The following is an 8,831-nucleotide window of genomic DNA, read 5'->3' as shown; positions in this document are numbered from 1 at the left end:
TAAATCTGACTTGACGTTGAAATCAGAATAAATAATTACACAAGAAAATCTAAGCACCATGCCAGATATAGATAGTTTGTTTATCAGTCTCATCAATAATTTAATTTTCTGTCATATAAAATAAAGTTCTCTGTGACAATCTAAAATTTTCTGTATTTATTTTATCATTATGTCCTAAATAAAATTAAAAATGTGTAGAATTTTTTATCTCAACTATACGAATGTTAAAATTTAAGATATATATAAATAAAAAAAGAAATTATTTCTTCAACAACTAACCAAACAACGTAGTCTCTTTCCTATTAAATTTATAATGGTTCGAAAATAAAAAGTTTAAAAGAAACTCGTTTGAGGCATCGAAGTACTATTCTTATCCAAATGAAACTATTAAGGTGTGTTTCTTCCTTTCTCACAATTTCAAAAAACGTTCATTACGCATGAAGGCTGTGCTATCTTGCCCGAACTTCTGTCTCCAGGCGACCAATAGCATTATGCGACATCAGCGCCCTTCGTGTTAGTTATTGGAGCTTGAAAGTGCGACCAGGATGAGCACATGGAGAAGTTATCTTACTCCTCTTTTAGACTCAGAAGAAATGACTCGTCCTGTCGTTTGTTCTGCAATGTATGTTTGTAAATAGTTTTGATTACACGATTTTTTCACGATGTAAGAACGGTGACACAATCCGGTAAGTTTTTCTTTGTTGGGATCATTATTTATATAGAAAGAAAAAAAGTTTTTTTTGTTGAAACACATTGTTATAACTGATTTTGTTAATATATTAACAAAATTTATAATATTTGTTATTCAAATAATGCTATCCAAATAATATTATTTAAATAATAATATATGTTATTTAAATAATGCTATTTAAATAGCGTTATTTAAATAATAATATGTGTTATTCAAGTAGTTTTGATTACACGAGTTTTTCAAGATGTAACAACAGGAGCAAAATCCAGCAAGTTTTATTTTTGTTGGGATCCTTATTTTTTGTACAAAAACTATAATGATAGAAGAAAAAATATTTTATTGAATCGCTTTTCATAACAAAATTAGTAATATGTGTTATCTAAATAAATCTATTAAAATAAGGCTGTTTAAATAATTTTGAATACACGAGTTTTTCCAGAAGTAAGAACAGTGGCACAATCCCATAAGTTTTATTTTGTTGGGATCTTTATTTCTTTACAAAAACTAATGAAAGAGGAAAAATTTTTAATTGTTGAATCGCTTTGTTATAGCTTATTTTAATATAACAAACATGTATATACCTGTTGTCTATTTACGATATATTCATGATAACTATGAATATCAGGAGAATATGATCGATAAATAGTAGATTTACACTAATGACTCTATTTTAGTATACTAATAACCAAATTTTAGAAAATAAATGATATTTTGCAAAGTTATCTCGAACAAAAAGAGTCTAAACGAAACTGATTTACGACGATATGTTTAAATATTTGAATTTAGTCATTTTTATATACCAGTGAACTAATAGTTAAAAAAATTTTTTTTGCCGATCATATTTGTAACAGTATTTTTTATTGACTTAAAATTTGAGAATTATCTTGTGAATAGAGATCTAAGAATATTATTATAAAAATACTATATTGGTATTAATGAAATTGAAAAAGAGTGTTTAAGAAACTGAACACAGTTTGCAAAACTTCTTGACTCAATTTGTAATTGACTGACTTAAGAAAATTAAGCTTATTTAACGTAAAATACGATTAACAATGATGCGTTTAATTATTCAATAATAATTTTAGTAAAGAAACCCAATAATTTAAATTTACATATATTTAATATATGTAACATTATCTAAGTTGAGCTTTGATTCTTTGTTACTGTAACACTATATACAGACTTTCCGTAATGATCTCTTATATGTATTATTTGAATCGCAATAAATTATTACGTTAAAAGCATTAAGAAATATCCATTATGTTCCTTATTGGTGATTATAGAGTTAATAAAATCAAATGAGGAAATGAAATCATATAAATCAAGTTTATTCCAGGTTTTATTTTTTTTCGGTTTCTAGCGTTAGTCAGACGGATTCTAGTTCCGCTAGACAACTAAATTGGTTCTTGATTTATTTTAAGCTCTCCTTTGCTCCTCAATAATGTTTCTTCAGAAATTAGAAACGCTTTTATCTCAACTAATTAATTTGTAACCTCTAATGTTTTATTGTATGACTTCTGTTTTGATTGTCTAATTGTCCATTCATACGTTTGAATTCCTTCAACACTTTATACGAGACACTACGCAACAAGAAAATTTTAAGAGATTTTGACAACATCTTAAAAAAATATTAAATTTATTTTGCGTATTAATGGATTTCAGAGGTTTTGGAAAATTTAAATTTGTAATGTATTGTTGAGACAATTTGATAATTTTTTCTAAAATAATGAATAATTAAATTTTTTTTTCTATTTTTATTTTAACACTATATACTCTTTCTTTGAATACTATCCCCTAATATGAAACTTATTTTTACAACTCTTCACCAATCAGAGCCAAGAAGTTATTTTTCATTAAATAAACTGTAGTGAAAGCTTTACAATTAGTTTTGTTTTTTGGTGATGAGCAAACTGTTACTTAAAAATTAAAGCTCGTTCAATTTAAAAAGCTCAAATATTTTATTGTATTAATATAGATTTCCTTTTCAATTCCCCTGGATAACAATTTAAGCATAATAATGCTCGGTTATTATTACATGTCACTTAAGCTTGCTTTCTCAGTCATTTTAGCTCATTATAAGGACTCATTAAATGTTTTCTGCCAAAGATATTATATAACAATAATGCTAAATTTTAAATCCTAACACTGCTTTACAATTTTATATAGCTATTTCAAAGTCATTAATTTTTATTGAATATGTTGCTTGGATGCAGTTTTACATAAACTTCACTGTGAATTACAATACTTTTAATAGAGTTAAATTTTTTTTATCCTAATATTTTTGAAACAGCAATAAAATATTTTTAATAAACTGTTTTGGATTAAGTAATAATTTAATACTGTGATGAATAAAAAAAATAAGTGTGAAGCTTTTCATTTTAAATAAGAATAAGAAAACAAATGTTTAGACTAGTAAGCAAATATAAAGTACTGGTAATAATACCGTTTAATAAGTTCTGACTAATTAATTAATTAAAAATACTGTTACTTCCTTCCTTAATTTTAAGCTGATGGCAGTTAAAAATTAAACATTCTGTAGTAGACGATTAAGGATTTTTCGAACAATGAGAATGCACCGACGCCAATGAAAAATGATTTTCGGATACTATTTTGTGTTAAATCGTGATATGTGTCCAGGTTAACTCCTTTCTTTTTATAGAGCATTCAATTTCGTCAAACAACGTCATTTCGTTAATAGAGTCCTTCAATTTCGATAATAAAATCAACGTGCAAAATGCAAATCCAATAATGACGATTAATACAATTTAAAGATTCCTCTTTATTTTTTAACAGAAGTTAAAAAAATAGAGTAAGTTTTTTTTAAAAAATTTAAGATTGTATTCAATTCCTACAATTAGTTCACGCTCTCCCTACATATATTTATATACCTTGTTCAAATTTTCAATCGTTAAAAAAATACTTGAAAATACTTAAATACTTAAAAAAATACTGTATTCATCCACTCAAGTTCAAAGACATTTTTTAAAACTTGTATTGGACGACACTTGATGTTTAATACAGTTTTTTCAAATATTTATTCATTAATTTAATTTAAGTGATTAATTTTAGTTTTTTATGGAAGAAAAAAATTCTCTTATATAAGATATTTAGCAGGGTATAAATTTAGGAATAAATAGCGTCAGTGGCGAAGCAAGTAAATCACTGGAAAAAAACTTCTTTTTCTCTGTCTTTTTTTTCATTCTGGGTCCTAGTCAGAGTCAAGGAGGGAAAAAAATGGAAAATGAAAGATGTGAATAAATTAGTGAGAGAGAGAGAGGGAAAGTGTGTGTGAGAGAGAGAATTTCCACTTAATATTGTGATTTAGTCATATGTATATACATATTTATATTAATTGTAATTATTCAATGAAAAGTAACTAAAATAAAATCTTTCTTTGTTCACCTAAGTAGAAAATGACTTCAATTTTTTACATGACTTGTTCTTAAGTTAAATGCGCTAAAATGACTGTTCTATTCCTGATATAGAGTTGTAATTGAAACGTTACCAATGGAGTATAAGACATTTGTTTATTTTTACATTAACTAGAAGTATAACTAAATTTTAACTTGATGAAAAAAGCCATACAACATTGTGAAAAAAATAATTTTAAAAACTACCAGAATAGGGTAAAATATAGGACAATTTTAAAAATAAATTTAAATTAAGGGTGATACTAGTGTAACACCTTATGTAATGTCAAGATTAAAATAGTATAAAGTTAAACATTTTCTTTGAATTATTCCTTTCGTTTCTTTTATCAATTTTATTTCATTCATATCCCTCATAAAATATTTATTTTTGTTAAAAACTTAATTCAACAATTTTTTAAAATATTTTATAATTAATAAATTAATAATTTTATAAGTAATTTTTTATAAGTTAGTTCTTGTAATTAATTTAACTTTCATACTTTATTGAAACATATATTTCAGTAAGACTGATTTCTTTTTTTAAAAAAATTCATGCTGCAAAAAATTATTGAGTAATTAAAGCATTTATGAAATTAAAAGAATAATAAAGGCGTCGATCGTAACAATTTATTAAACATAGTATTTACTTTATATTAGTTTTAAAAATAAAATACTAAATATTCCAATTTTGAATAGTATTCATAAAAGTTTTAGAAGTTAATCAAAGAAAAATATTAAGCAAGAAAAATGCAAAACTTAAAACTGCGTTTTCAATTATTTACAATTAAAAAAATATACGTTAATATACCGACTTTGAGGTTTTATGTTTAAAATGGAATTTTCAAGCGGAATATCTCTATATACTTGATGTATAACTGATGATATAATTTCAAATCCCATAAGTTTTAAAAGAATTAAAATGGAAAAAAATATACTATATTTATGAGATGTTACTAAACTTATAAATGAATTAGATAAATCAAAATTAAGTTAATAAATTAATCTGAAAAACTGGGAAATCATACAAATTTGTGGCAATATAGATTTTAATATAAATTTAAAATCATCGAATTACAATATAGAAGTAAAAAATCCCATAAATATACAAGTATAAACTATGCATAAATTTGTTCATATTAGGTTTGATGTCGAATATACAAGTCTTATTCAACTAATGCAAAAACATATTTGAAATATTTTAGTTTTTAGCTACAAGTGTGCATTATTTAGCAGTTATCTTTCAGACAGAGACTATGCAATTTTTTTAAAAGAACTTTCGTTAACGTGACTGGTAATGTTTTAAAGTTAGACAAATTATAATTAAAACAATACCTTTTCTTAGGAAATGTGTTAGAAATAACTTATAAATATCAAACTAAATAAGATAAATTTTAATTTAATTTAAATAACTTACAATAGTTATTTTGTAAGAAATAAATTACTTAATTAAATTATCAATTTCATATTTCATTACCTAAATACAACATTTAGGTACATTGTCGTACAACATTTAGCTACATTAGTCAAATAGCTACATTGTTTTTGAACCAATACACTGATTAGAATATTTTAATATCTTTTTATATTCTCTATAAACTATTTCATTTAATTTTTAGTTGTTAATTTTTAATGACAGCTCTAAAATGCATCATAAGTTTAAAGGAGTGAATTTTTCAACAGGAAGAAAGACATTTTTATTTTAATTTTTTGAAGTTAGCTGTTACTATTGTTGTATTTTATATTGAGCCAACGTTACAGTTATATTTTGCATTGCTCAAAAGAAACGTGGTAAGCTTGTATAATTTGATATAAGCTAAATTTCTATTTTGCAAATGGTTTAGAAAGTGTGTTTATAATAATAATTCTTTTATCTGAAATTATTTTATATTAATAATAATAATAATAATAGAGTTTTACCTTGGTATCTCATCTTATTAAAGATTTTTGTTGTTTTGATATTTTACTGTGAGTTAAAATATCTTAAAAAGATTTTGATATATTAACAAAAGATAACATTTAAGCAAATTTTTCAGTTATTACATGACATATTTCAAGTTTCAATGTCTCTGATCTCATTTCAAAAAAATATATTATTGAAAAAAAATCTGACTTTGGTGTTAATGGGTTGAAAATCTAAATAAATGAATAAGACTAAGAGGATAAATATTAAAAAACTTCATACTTTCAACTTTTTAATATTGAGTATATTTAAAAAAATTAATATTAACTTTGGTAGTATTGCGGAATATTATATAGTATCTATATTATTTCAGAATTTATACAGATTTTTCTATCACTTTTTTTAAAAAAAAGTTTAATAATTCTAAATTTTATTTAAGACTTTTTAATTTTACCATACTTAACTGCAAAGCACTATTAGGACAAAATAAAGAAACATGATAATTTTTCTTGTGCCAATTTTTTTCTTTCTTTTTTACTTCGCAACACTTTTTTATTTTAAAAATTGAAAAAAATAAAAATAAAAGTAAGCAATCGTAATTATTACTTACACATGAAACAATTAAAAATATTATTATTTTAGTACCATTAATTCAAAATAACATGCGTGTATTTAGCAGGAAAGAAAGCGTTTTAGCATGGATATTAGTTTCCAGCTCAATTTTTTTTTAAAAATCAATTAAAACATAAGAAAAAGAAAAGCGAAATCTTATTTACTACTGAATATGCAACGTGTTTCTCAAAGACTAATCTTAATGTGCATTTTTATCATTTCAATCAAACACGAAATGAAAAAACTACACGCATGAAGGTTCACAAATAATTTTTGAGTTAGGGGAAAAACGCTATATAGATATGACGAATTATAGTAGAGGATGGCCCATGTAATAAACATAGCAAGCTAAATTGGAAGTTGAAACTTGAAAGTGTTTTTATTAATCATCAAACTTATCTTTCTGTTCTCCCACAATCATATAAATACTGTTGTTTATTACATTCTCCTTCCTCTACTGTGATTTGTCAGATGTCAAACGAGTTGCTGTTCTTAACCGTTTAAATATTAACTTGTGATCACAAATGTCTATAGTCCTTTTGCTTTCATTTTTGTAAGGATTTTAAGAATGCATGTTAAGGGTGGTTTCATGGAACATTTTAGAAGTTTCATTAAGAGCCGTGGTAGTCGTAAACCTAGCTGTTCAACAACGGTTATAAAATAAAATAAAATGGTTTCATAAAGCAATAATAATTAAACGAATATATAAATCATTTTGAACCTTCTTTTTAATAGCAATTAAGCAAGAAAAAGGTGCTGTTTCTGTTCTGTATTTCTTATCGTTTTGGAAACCATATTTCATTGAATCGTAATTGATTGAGCAATATTTCACTGATAATAACAGAAATCTAAAGCATTGAAGAAAATGTTTCATATTTGTAAAATAAAAATGGGATATTTTTAGAACATTAATGAAGAGATTAAAATACGTCTAGCGTAAATAAAGCTCTATTTGAAAGTTTTCATCCTTTTTCCAGGAAAGTAGTTCCTATAATTTGAAATTTAAATACAGATAACGAAAGCAATTATTTTAATTGTTTTGGAAGTATTGCAGAAAAGAATGTAACTAAAGAAACTTATTTTCAATTTAGTGATTTTTTTTTTATAAATTCAAGGCTAGCTCTCAATTGATAAAAAAAAGTTCAAAGAAAACTTAAAAATATGAGAAGGATGATAAAAAAAACACACACAAAATATTAAGTATGAAAATAAATATTTCGAAAATTAAGATATGATCACGATTTAAATTTAATGAGGTCGTATAAAGCATCTGACTGTTTTGAAATACTCATAATTCACATTGAATAGGATATTCTAACATTGAATTATTCACATTTCTAACATTTGCATGAAAAATTTTTAAGTTATTTTTTAATTTTAAATGTTTTAATTATATTTACTTAAAGAAAAGGAATTAGAAGAAAAGGAATGGAATACGCTAAGAAACTTATAAACAAAAAAACACTGATTTTTTTATTTAAAGACATGTTATGGTCTTACTTTCGCGTCATGCTAAAATGTTTAGCACATTCTTTTAATGACAGTTGAAGCTTTAAAAACAGACTATCAGGACTGAGGCAAAACCTTGGATAAAATATACGTCATAATGTGTCCTCATGATTGTGATGTGGTTAATGTTATGAATAACATTCTTTTTAAGGTTGTGTTTTGTTACTATTGAATAGTTGTGGTATATTATAATTAAACTAACCATAGTACTTGCTTACGTCACCAAGCTGTTGTTTGTTTTTAAAATTTTTCGTTTCGGCTTGTAAAGTTACCTAACATTTTACTACCTCATCAAAGTGACCTCCTACCAATTATGAATTTGGCAATTTTATTGTGGTTTTATTGTTTACCAAAAACTGAGCCCAGTTGTTGTAAAAGAAGTAAACAGTGTGTGAGTGCAATGAATTTTTGAGCATTGTTTTTACCAATTCTTTCGAGGTTGGTCAGTGTTAGAGTACTGATGTTCATACCATCGAAGCAATATTTATATTCAAACTTTGACGTTAAATGAAATAATTCTTTTTTAGCAAAATTAATATGATGTTTTCATACCTGAAGTGGGTTCATAACAGTTACTTATGCCTGTTAGGTTATGTTTTGTTTATCTACAGTAAGCTTCTCTTGTGCTATTTTTAAATATAGCGCAAAACGTCAACAGGAAGAAAATACAGTTTTATGACATTTGTAAAATATTTTTTCCATTATTCAA

General features: G+C 24.8%; 1 protein-coding gene across 1 annotated transcript in view; it reads left to right on the top strand.

Moving 5' to 3' along the window:
* Positions 1-535: 535 nt before the first annotated feature.
* LOC107437764 (5-hydroxytryptamine receptor) overlaps positions 536-8,831 on the top strand; it is a 237,571-nt gene continuing 229,275 nt past the window's right edge. Inside the window, exon 1 of the mRNA XM_043045163.2 lies at positions 536-686. The gene's annotated coding sequence lies outside the window, so the exon portion shown is untranslated. The remainder of the gene's footprint in view (positions 687-8,831) is intronic.

Source organism: Parasteatoda tepidariorum, chromosome 2 (genome assembly GCF_043381705.1).
Source record: "Parasteatoda tepidariorum isolate YZ-2023 chromosome 2, CAS_Ptep_4.0, whole genome shotgun sequence".
Lineage (NCBI taxonomy): Eukaryota > Metazoa > Arthropoda > Arachnida > Araneae > Theridiidae > Parasteatoda > Parasteatoda tepidariorum.
Note: the sequence above shows the minus strand (reverse complement) of the source record. Positions and strands in the feature narration are given on the sequence as shown.